Below are 12,724 nucleotides of genomic sequence, written 5' to 3'. Positions count from 1 at the left end.
TTTGATTTGGAATATGAGACCCATGGTGTAAATCCTGACTCTAACATGTACCACATGCATGTTCTTGGGTAAGTAAATCAATTAACATTAGAGAATATCAGTTTTTTTTCATTCATTTTTAAAAGAACTCCCATCGGGTTTCTGAGCAGAAGGATGGGTGATATGAAAAATGTCCTCAAGTTCAGTGGAGAGGGGGAAGGGAGCAGCCCCCTTCAGCATGTGTACCATAGGTTCACCAACACAGACATAGGTAATAAGTGCCTGAGGCCAGATTTGAACTCAGGAAGATGAGTCTTCCTGACTCCAGCCTGACATTCTATCCACTGTACCACCTAGTTGTCTAATGACCTCTAAGGCTAACTTTCAGCTGTAAAGTTTTGATTTTATCATAGCTGTATGAATCAGTCCATTTGGTACTAGGACAAACAAGTCACTTACTTGGAATAATAAATGATGCTGATAATTAAATTGCAGAAAACTTTTCAATACCCCTGAGGCTAATAAGTGAGACATGACCAAGAGAACTATCTTTTTAATATTTTTTCCAGGTAAAATATAGAATTCTGAAATTGCAGCTCTAATATCTCGACTTTTTTACTGTTGCATCTTAGATTGTAGACTTGTTAAAACTCACAGGCTCAGTAAGGTCAGACCAGGCTAGTAATTAAGTGGCAGATCCGAAGGAAAGCAATGATGATGCAGGAAGTAGAATTGGTGAGTCAGTAGCTCCGAATGGTGTTCTGACTCAGAGTAATACTGAACCTGCACTTCTAGGTCATTTGAGGGGGTTGGCCTCATAGCTTGATAGCTATTATCTTTCAGGTAATATATACACACACACACACACAAGAAAAAATTTTGTAGGTGGAAGGTACTGAGTTTGGGAATTTTGTTTTGTTTTGTTTTAAAGTGATGTTCTAGTAAATTTCACTTACTTTTGGTCATTTTATCTACTATTAAACATTTTCTTTCCTTCCATGAAAAGGAGAGCAAAGTTGCTCTTCATCTTCTTATACCATAGCAGTGACTTGCCCTGGGTTAAGATCAGACCTGGCTTCAAGGTGCTCTCTTTGAGTGCCCTAAAGCAACTGATAGTTCCTGTTTTTTCTTACCCTCTAAATTGACAAAGTATAGACTTGACTTGGGCAGGAGGCTGTTGCAGTAGATAGAGTGGCTGTCCTGAAGACCTAAATCCAGATTTGGTGTCAGACATTTACTAACTATGTGACCCTGGGCAAGTCACTTCACCCTGTTTGCCTCAGTTTCTTCATCTGTAAAATGAGCTAAAGAAAAAAACAAAAAAAAACAGTCCAGCATCTTTGTCAAGAAAACACTTCATTGATAAAGTGAGCTGGAGAAGAAAATGACAAATCATTGTAGTATCTTTGCTAAGAAAACCCTAAAAGGAGTCATGAAGAGTCAGGCACAACTGAAATGACTGAACAACAGTAGAGACTTAACTCATGGATAAAAGCAAATGTCACTCACCAAGAGTTGCATCAAGGGACTGTTCCATTTCTATATTTCTTCATGACCACTCCTCAATAGCTTTGCCCAATTAGCCTCCCAAAGATACTATGATCATTCCCATCTCTATACTTTTGTTCTAATTGTTTTCCTCTCCTAGAATTCCTTTTCCTTATTCCCTGCTTCCCTGAATCTTGTCTATCTAAATCTCTCCTGGACTTAATTCAAGTCCTAATATATCTGTGAAATGTTTTCTGATAACTCCAGGCTACATTAATCTCAATTTCTCTGAACTATTATTAAATTTGTTGTTTGTAAGAATAATTTCATATATATATTTGTATATATACACACTTCATGAGTTTCTATGACACTAGGGGTGTAACCCTGGGCAAGTCACTTAACCCCATTTGCCTGTTTCGTCATAAAATGACCTGGAGAAGGAAATGGCAAACCACTCCAGTGTCTTTACCAAGAAAACCCCCAATGGGGTTTTGGGTCATGAAGAGTCAGAAGTGGCTGAAAAAGAATTCAACAACAAATACACATATGTGCGCACACACACACACACACACACACACACACACACACACACACACACACACACACACCTGAGGTTATATTGTCTCATAATGCTAAGACCCCTCCCCTAGCTCCTCTATTCTAGCAAAGATCCACTAACAAGGTCTTTTCCTTTCTTTCCTTAAATCTCCCTTCCTTGGAGGGGGGATAAGAAAAGGATTTAGAAACTGAAAGCAAATGGATCTCTTAGATTATAGGATCATAAATGCAAAGCTGGAAGATACCTTAGAAACTACCCAGGCTAGTCTCCTCATTTGACAGACAAAAAGCCCAGAAAAGTCCTGTGATTTTTCCAAAGTCAGATAGATAATAAGAACAGAAACAGAATTTGAACTCGGGTAGTATGACTACGCGTTCAACACTCTTCACTTTGCCATCCATTTTCTCCTCCTCTTCTTCCTCATCTTAGAGTTTGAGGCAGGGTGAAGGAAGGAAGAGATTAAAGCACAAGGCATGGATCTTTGTGGAAAGTCATAAATTATAGACTATAGAACTAGAGATTGTAGTACTTTGGGTTATAAGTAGTCTCCTACTCCCCATGACCCCAATATCTTTTTCCTCATCAGCAAACCCAAATCTTGGCTCAATGGTGTCTCCTTCAGGTTTCCAGTTGCTATGACTTCTAGTTTACCAGTTTCACAATCCCCCTACACCCTTGGTAGGGAAATGATCAGTTTTCTTCTCACCACTACTGCCTGTAGTGCACATCAACTTCTTAGGTATTTAGAGGAGATTTGCTCCAAAATATTCCAGGGGAGCATGCAGTATGATGGTGGCAATAAAGGTGCAGCTAAAGATTAATGGTTAATATAGCAGTTTTCAAGGAAGTTAACAAATTGTTTAATCCCAGCCCTCCATTAGCCACCCCAACTAGCTCTATCTTTCCTAAACATTCTTTTCCAAGTGATTTTGATATTAACTAAAATCTAATTCAATGTCCATGGAATTGGTTGACTGGATATTCTCCTTACTGCATTCTAGGAACTTAGAATAATTTCTGAGCCAGGTCTGACTCAGGCTGGTCCTGAATTTCAAGCTCTCTGTTAGAACAAAATTAGGCATTCATAGACCATTTTGTAACATTTATCAAAAATATTCATCAGGGACACTGTGCTAGTTCAAGTGCTTTGTGTCTGATGAGACAGGTAGGTTGACTCTGATGACAATGGGACATCCATCAAGACTGAGAGACTTTGACTCTTCATAGATTAGCCTTTTTATATCTTAGTCAAACAGGAAGCTCTGTCATTGGCTACAACCCTAGCTCCCTAGACCAATAAAATCTCAAGGATGTCTTCCCTGCCTTTTAGGAAGAATTACCACAACATAGTAGATGCTGTTCCTAGCATATGGCAGTTAGGAGACTTTCCCATGATAGACCAATCATTTCAGGATCTGTCCCTCTGGTTCCTTGGCTATTGCCAAAGAAAGCATATTCCACCCCAATCCCAACTAAACTCCTAGCAGGAGACTATTTTCCTGTCATGCCTTGGCTCCAAATCTATTTCCCCACTGGTTTTAGGCATTAGCACCTTCCTTTCCCCATTGCAATGGAATGCATGCTCTGGTCTCTGTTGCAAGGTGCTGATCTTTTCACCTTGCCTTTTGCTGGATTTCTTGCCATGGCCAGCCTTCGCTGATAACCAGTGAGCTTCATGCTATGTGAAAGCCCCCAGACCCTTACTGAGTCTATGCCTCTATGTCTTTAATTCATGAGTTTTTTCTTTCAGTCCATGGCTATGATTTCATTGGTTTAGGAAAATTTGGTGAGGAAGCTCTCTCTATCCATGTGGAGAGTATGGGGCAAGGGAAGGGAATAAGGATTTCTCTAGGACCTACTATGTGACTGGCGCTGTGCAAAGCACTTTACAATCATCTCATTTGATCCTCACAACAACCCTAACAGCTAAGTGCTGTTATTATTCTCATTTTACAGTTGAGGAAACCGAGGCAGGCAGAGTTAATGACTTACTAAGGGTTAAATGGCTAGTAAGTATCTGAAACCCGTTTGAATTCAAGCCTTCTCAATTCAGGCCCAGTGCTCCATTTACTGTGCCACCAGCTGTCTTAAACTAGCATCTCAAAATAACCTCAGACTTCAGGCCAACAACTGCTCTGTAATTTATAGCTTTAGAGGTTTTCAGACACCAAGGTATTAAGTGACTTGCTCAGGGTCACTCAGCCAGTATGTATCTGAGACAGGACTTGAACCGAAATCATCCTGCCTGATGACTGCCTCTATGCACTATGCTATCTGTGTACTCCATGGATTCTCCAAACAAAAAATGCAATCACAAAGATGGTTGAATGACTCTATGTTTATTAATGTCAAGTAAGTCATAAAACAAGACAAAAGATCTGTCATCATGAAGGATGTGCCCTGCAAGGTCTAAATTGCATGAAACTCACCTAGAGACATGGCCCAGTGGATAGAGTGCCAGTCCTAGAGTCTGGAAGACTCATCTTCCTGAGTTCAAATTTTGCCTCAGACACTTACTAGCTATTTTACTCTGGGCAAGTCACTTAATTAACCCTATTTGCCTCAGTTTCCTTACCAGAAAATGACCTGGAAAAAGAAATGGCAAACCATTCCAGTATCTCTGCCAAGAAACTCCCAAATAGGGTCATGAAGAGTTAGACACAATTGAAAAATGGCCAAACAACAAGAGAGATGAACAATGAGGTATGTTAAAGGGACAAAATTCCCATTTCCCAACTCAGGGTCATAAGTCACTTGACCTACATTAACCTTTTCCCTAAAGAGTGGACCCCCAAAATGGGGCACATTGGAATATCAATATCTTTTTAGAACTTCAGTGGGTTTATGGTCTCATCAACCAAGGAATTCCTTCCATCAACATCGATTACTAGTAAACTATAGAATGTCTTCTCTTCCTGCATGATTCTTGTTTTTGTACTTTCAAAATCCTCCACCAAAGATCAACACTGAATACAAAAAACTTTCCTCCAGATCTTTTTTAAAAATTTATTTATTTATTTATTTATTTGGAAACTGTTACTTTATATCTTGGACTCAATACTATGTATTGGTTCCAAGGCAGAAGAGCAGTAAGGGCTAGGCAAAGGGAGTTGAATGACTTGTCCAGGGTCACACAGCTAGGAAATGTTTGTGGTCATATTTGAACCCAGGATCTCCCATCTCTAGGCTTGGCTCTCAATCTACTGAGCCACCCAGCTATACCTCATCTCTAGATCTTTTAATACCAGTACAACATTCATGTTGTCCACTGTTACCTTTCATTCTCTTTAGATCACTGACTCACCTTGTTTCCTGGTTATTTATGTACTTGATGATATCTTCTGCATCACTTACTGTAATACAAAACTCCTGCTAAAAGACATCAGTGATAATTTGTTGTAACTTATTTATACCTACAAGATCACATAGTGTTTGTGCTGTAAAGGACATTGGAAGGCATCTAGTTTGAACCCCTCATTTTATAGAGGAAACTGAAGCCTAATGAGCAGAAATAGGAGTAGAGAAAAAAATAACATTATGTACCCACTTTATGCCAAGCACTATGTTAAGTATGTTACAAATATCGTATTTGATCCTCACAACAATCCTGTAAGGAAGGTGTTATAATCCTCATTTTATAGATGGAACAGACAGCAGTTTAATGACTTGCCTTGAGTCATTCACCTACTAAGAATTTCAGACTAAGGGGGCAGCTGGATGGCTCAGTGGATTGAGAGCCAGACCTAGAGATGGGAGGTCCTAGGTTCAAATCTGGCCTCAGATACTTCCCAGGTGTGTGATCCTGGGCAAGTCACTTAACCCCCATTGCCTAGCCCTTACCACTCTTCTGCCTTGGAGCCAATACACAATAGTGATTCTAAGATGGAAGGTAAGGGTTTGGGGGTGGGGGGAAAACTCTAACTTATATTTGCCGTAGAGTCCATTCCATGACTTCTTACTTCTCTCAGCACTTAGAGAACAGGGCTATTTGATAGCCTTCTCCGGGTTTAAAAAAAAAAAAGAAAAGGAATTTCAGACTAGGTTAAAATCAGGGCCAGTCCCCTACCCACTAAGCCAACTTTTGTTTATTGTTGTTCGGTCTTTTTGACCCCATTTGGAGTTTTCTTGGCAAAGCTTTTGGAGTGGTTTGCCATTTCTTTCTCCAAGTCATTTTTCAGATAAGGAAACTGAGGCAAACAGGATTAATTAAGTGATTTGCCTAGAGTCAAACAGCTAGTAAGTGTCTGAGGCAAGATTTGAACTCAGGAAGATGAGTCCTCCTCACTCCAGGTCCCGTACTCTGTCTACTGCTCTACCTAGTGACCTTACAAAGCCAACTAGCTTCCTCAAAAGAGATTAAGTGAATCAACTAAGAATACATTCAGTGAATGTCAGGAGTTCTAACATGAGTCTTTGAATTTGTTGAGGTTTCGATAACTTTGAAATATCCAATCCAAGACATCCAAGAGGCAGCCGGTGATGCTTGACTAACCTAGGAGAGAGATCAAGGCTAAATATATGGATCTGATAATCATCTGTCTCTAGATGATGGGTACTATGTGAAGAGTCTCTATGAAGGCCTGAGACTTAGGGGACTCGCATGGTGAGTAGGCATGGCATGTATGAAGAACAAGAAAAGCACAGTGCTATAAAGGAAAGAGTCCTGGATTTGGAGTCCACATATAGTGAAAGATGAAACCTTCCATTCTGATGGTAGATCTTAGGACTGTTAAGCTCATGCTTATGGATAATCTAAATATTATGTGATTCTTTGTGATCGTTTCCATCATTCTATGCCCATTAACTAGATGCATTGGATAGAGTACTCATTCTGGTATCAGGAAGATCTGAGTTCAAATTTGGCCTCAGATACCTATTTTCTGTAGGACTTGTGCAAGACACTTAACCTCTGTAAGATTAAAATTAATATCCAGCAACTCCATATTTTATAAGATTTATTAATAATCACTTGAAGTAGAGGAAAGTCAGAACTGTGAGTAAAGAGCAGTTTCCCTGACCACAAAAGCAGAAGAAGAGACAGAGGGCGGGGTTCCAGAAACTTTTATCTACAAAATGTAAGGATGTAATGTGGGGACAAAAGAGGAATTCTCGGAAATTGAGTGCTAGGGTACAAAATTCTAATTACACACCTCATATGTTTCAGTTTTCTCAAATGTAAAATAAAGCTAATGATAGCCCCTATCTCTCAGGGTTGCTGTGAAGATAAAGTGAAATACTATTTCAAAAGCATTTTTCAAACCTTAAAGCTCTGTATTATAAAAATTAAAATTAATGTGCAATAATAAAAATATTATATTTAGAGAGATTTATTAGATGATCATTAGAAATAAAGGAATAAAAGGGATACAAAATTAAAACCACATGCCCATGGCTAATCAGCCTTTTCAAAACCCCCATGCCAAAGAGCCCAGAGCAAACAGACACAACCACTGAATTTATCCCATTTCTACAGAAAGTGCCTGACAACAGGAAATCAATGGGGTCCCAGGAAATGCAGGGTTTTTTTAGGGTAACACATTTTTTAGTTATACAGAATTAATAATAATTAATATAATAATAATTAATATAACTAGCTACTATTATTACCATCATAATCAGGGTGAAAATGACATCATCCTAAATGTTATACATTTTCTTTTAGTGTTATTTCATGGATTTTTATTGTAGTACAATGGAAAGAGCAACAATTTTGGAGTCAGAGGATCTGGAGTAGAATACAGGCTCTTCTACTTATTATCTTCATGACTTTGGGCAAGTCATTTAGGTTTTTGGGCAACATCTTCCTTATCTGTAAAGAAGGAGATCAGTGAGGAGATGACTTCTTAAATGTACATGATATATTGCCAACAATAATGTGTTGAGGAAAATTAATTTTTGAAGCCGTGATTATTAGTTTCAATTTCTAAGTTTCCCTTCTCTGTCAAAAAGCCATCTCTTAAAATAAGTTTAAAGAGAAACCCTTCCCTGGACAATTCTAGGAATATCATCAAATTCTGGCTCGTAAGGCATCTCCTTGTTAACTAGGTTGGGTTAGGTCCCACCCAGCTGGGAACATGACTTCTATTTACTCTCTAAACAGGACCCAACTTGATCCTTAGATCCTTCCCCAGCGGGATGAGCATTTGTCCTTTCTCCCATCATTGAGGTTTAGAGTAACTTGGATCATAAAGGAGAAACATAAAAAGAATGAAGTGCTTTTCCTTGCCCAGATTGTGGGGGGAGCTGCTGAAATCTCATGGCCAAACCAAGATTCAAGATTAGGAGATTAGGAGATTAGGAGGAGCTGAGGGCTTTTAGCCCACCTGCTCATTAATTGTGCACAAATTAGAATTCCCTTTTTCTGGTCAAGAAGGGGCACGGAGGATTATGTGTTCTTTTAGGAAGATAGGGAGATTCAAAACCTTGTACCTTTGTCTTTGGTCACGGAGAGAAATCATTGACCATCAGTTTATTGATTATTGCCACAGTGTCAGTAGCCAATGAACTGAGTTAACAGTTCTGAAGATTTCGAAAGCATCTTATATATCTTATTTCATTTGATCTCCATAATATTCCTACATGGTATGTGTTATAAAGTAAGAAACTGAGGCTCAGAAAGTTTTAATGACTAGTAAATCACAGGCTCAGCAAGAGGGAGCAGGCCTTCTGACTCCAAGTTCAATGTCATTTCCATTCAACCACACTGCCCCTTGAAAGATATCAGTGAAAAATAAAAAGGTCATATTTATTTTGCTTACTAAGCTAAATTATAAGTTCTCTGAGGCCTTATTAGCTCAGTGTTAAACACACACTGATGATTTAACCATTTGATCATTTTGTTTTCCCAAGAGGAATCTATCTTTGGAAACTATTTGATACATTCAAGGTCCAGATTTTGTGCCACCCAGAATACGTGACTTCTGTAGATTCTGACTGTGTTCTCTTTGGGAGCTGAAACTTAGGAGTCCATATAATTCCCAAGTCTTTGTGAATTGCACAATAACTCCTGCTGGAAAGAGAACAATACAGATGGACTGAAGAAACATGTTCAACCTATAGTAGTAGGACACATTGTTGGCCTGTGTTTCAGCCATGACAGGATTCCTTTAAATTGTCAGTGTCACTAAAGAGAGGTGGATGACAGTCTCTAAAGACGAATCCCTCCATTTTTCTTAACCTCCATCCAAATAAAGACAAAGTCAATTGTCTGATGGAAAATACAGAGAGTCAAGGGTTGGTTGGAGAGAATTTCCATCTTCTAAAATGATGTTTAATAGTTATTTAATAATATGTGCTCCTTGAAATGAAATCTTACTGAGGAGATGAATGAGATTGCTTAAAGGTGTTCAGAAAAGATTTCTTTTAAAAATTCTAGCTGGAACATCCTGTCCTGAATGCTTAAATAGAATATTATCAGAACAGAAAATTTATACATGCTTTCAGTCTTCAGGTCTTCTCCATGGACATATATTTGGGGAAAAAATACTCCAGAAACAACTAACACATATTCCAAATTTTGTTTTCTATGGAATCTCCTTCAGAGAAATGACACCCAGGAGAAGAGCATTTGGCATTTTTTTGTTTCTGTAAGGGTCTTTTTAGTTGATATCCATTGTGCCCAACATAATGTTTTATATATTCTAGGTGTTTTATAAATGTGGATAGAATTTGATGGAATGGAATTTTACCATTTCCACCCCTTTTGTCTATGACTGCAGACACTGATTAAGGGTACAGGTGCCCCTCAAGACTAAAGATATTGCTGACCCCTGTCTCAGGGAGATGGTAAATTGTACCTTGACTAAGCTATTGATACATAAGAAGGTGAAAAAAAGTGAAATTCAATTCCATTAAAATCCACTCACATTGATAAAACACTACAAAACAATGTGTAAGGTATAGGTGATATAAAGTTAAAAGGGAAATCTGACCTTGCATTCAAGGAGTTTATATTATACTGGGACAGAGGAGAGGTGGGGGGAAAAGAAGGAAGAGCAAAAAAGATTGAAAGGAAAGAAAAAGATAAAAAAAGAAATTAAGGAAAAAGGAAACAAAAGCCTAGGGGGGAAAGGAGGTGAAAAATAGACCACCAGCAGGATCTTTGTTTTTTTTTTTACTATCATGAAAGCTTGATAAAGTTACTACAACTCTCTTCCTAAAACATTGTACCTCCTTCTTTGCTAGAAGTCAGATGAAGTTAGTTAAGTGATTTCTTCCCTCCCCCAAGATCAGAATTTTTATTTTGGTTCTGTTACTTGTAGGCAGGTCCTATGTTTATCCATTCTACATACCAATACAAAGTAATACTGCTCAAGGATGCTAAGAATAGTAGTTGGTTCCAAAGTAGTTTATACTTCTAGACTATATTATGTCCTATTATACAGCATGGCCAGAGAATGGAGTATTCTGGTTAACCAAATATTTCGGTTTAGAGAAAATTACTTTTCTATATATATAATACATGGATAACTAATTTTCAGAGAATTAAAAAGCAATAAACTTAGCCTGCAATTCAAGGTCTTCCATGACTTAGCTCTAGCATGATTTTCCAGCCTTAACTGCCACTATTCCACATACCAAACTGGTCTATTTACTGTTTGGTGAGTGAACTCAATATTTTTCTCCCTATATGATTTTGCTGACACTTTTCTCTCCATTAGAGTATGCCTTCTTATTAACTCTCTGTGTTCCAATTCCTATTTATCCTTCAGGGTCCTGATAATATGTTATTTCCTCCATGAGATTTCCCTTGATGACTGCTACATCCAGCCAGAAATAGTTTCTCTCTCCTTTGGATTCCCATAACACTTAATGCCTCTCATTGTATTTGTGTATCTTATGTATTATTATAATATGACATCATATCACTTGATTGGATAGGTTAGGATATTAATTACAAATGAAGATGATATGATCCTTGCCCTAATTGAAGTTTTCAGTGTAGTAGGGGAATCGAAAACTTCATTAAATTAATATGATAAAAGATGTCATCTTATTGTATAATATAATACAATATTGAATTCTACGATACATATTGATATATATGATGATATATGTAGCATATCACACTTACGGTACTGAACTGTGCTGTATTATATTAGTAGAGTGTACCATATATGTATATATTAGATATTTAAAATGTTTATTGCAAGACTGAATAAAATACACAACACTTTGATGATATTGAATCTATTTTAATCTTTTATTTAGAAGATAGTTTGGGTGCTTTCAGTCTCTCAGGATAATCATTATCAATGCTTTACCTTTAAAAATTTGTGATTTTATTTGTGTGGGAATTTTCTTCATAGAAATAGTTTGTGATCCTTTCTCCTTTCCTCTCATCCCTCCACAAATATGCATTCCTCACATTAATTCATCACCCCAGGAGCCATCTTTCTGTTGGTAAATATCTCCAAATTTATTTAGTTGGCCTTCCAATGACAAATATATAGTTCACTGGTAGCTCCCCACTCAACTTTCCAACTGGGTAGCGTCTTTCATATCATGTGTTTTATGAGTAAAACCTTTAAGAATCCAGAGTCAAGACTTCTGTGACAGAATAAACTATTAGAAGAGACATTATTGTGTTGGTGACTGCCATTAATGAGCAGTTGCTAAGATGGTTCTCAATGATGGAAAAACTGATAAACTAACACTTTACTAAATGAATGAATGAATTAAAAGCATTTATTAAGCACTAAGAACTTGTCTAAGCCCCAAAGATACAAATATAAAAGCAAAGATTCTCCCTGCCTTAAGGAAATGACATTCTAATAGAAGGAAACAATCCATGTTGGGGAAAATTGACCAAGAAGGAGAATTTGGGTTTAGTAAGTCACTGAGATGGTAACATAGGGGAGTAGACTGTGATTTTGGAATTCTGATTCTGACTGACACACTCTTTCCAGTAGCAATGATAGTATTCATTCATTTCCTGGTTCCAGAACTGGAAAGGAGGTGGAGTATTGGTGTACATAGAAATTTTGCTGGACAATAAGATGAATCTTATTCCAGGGGACACCTAGATATGGTGGGTCATGTGAGGCAATCAGCAACCAATACAGCAGGATGCCTGGTTAAGACTCAAGGAACTATGAAGGTTAATCTTTCAAGGCATTGTCTTTGGTCTGAGGGGGAAGCCCCAAGGTGAGAAGGCAGCTGCTATTTTGTGCTAAAAAATGTGATATAAATATTCACTAAACTTTTTTGGTATCTAATTACTTTCACTGTGCCAAGCATAATGTAATGATAGGTATGAACACTTTGGACACACAGTGAAGGTAGACAATGAGTCAAATCCATAATTAAATATCATAAAGAGTAGGCTGGGCAGCCTGTGGGAAACTGTGTAGCCCTTGCAACAATGCCAAGCTACTCCCTATACCAAATACCTCATCGTTTTAATACAAATATCCCACTAGGGATATAATATAGTTATAAAACCCCAAATGCCACAGTCTCTAAAGAATCAGAATTATGGGTGACCCAAAGGACAGTGAAGAAATGTATAGCTTTCTCCTTCCACAGGAGGTTTCTCTTGATCTTCCAAGTAATTAGTGCTCTCTTACCCTCAAAGTTACTTTGTTACATATTTTTGTGTTTACTTGTGTACATGTTGTATCTCTCAAGAGAAGTGTAAAATCCTTGAGAGCAGGGTCTATTTTTAATTTTGTTTTAGTATCCCCAGTGCCAGTA

This window comes from Monodelphis domestica, chromosome 1 (assembly GCF_027887165.1).
Source record: "Monodelphis domestica isolate mMonDom1 chromosome 1, mMonDom1.pri, whole genome shotgun sequence".
Taxonomy (NCBI): Eukaryota; Metazoa; Chordata; class Mammalia; order Didelphimorphia; family Didelphidae; genus Monodelphis; species Monodelphis domestica.
This window is presented reverse-complemented; position numbering follows the sequence as displayed.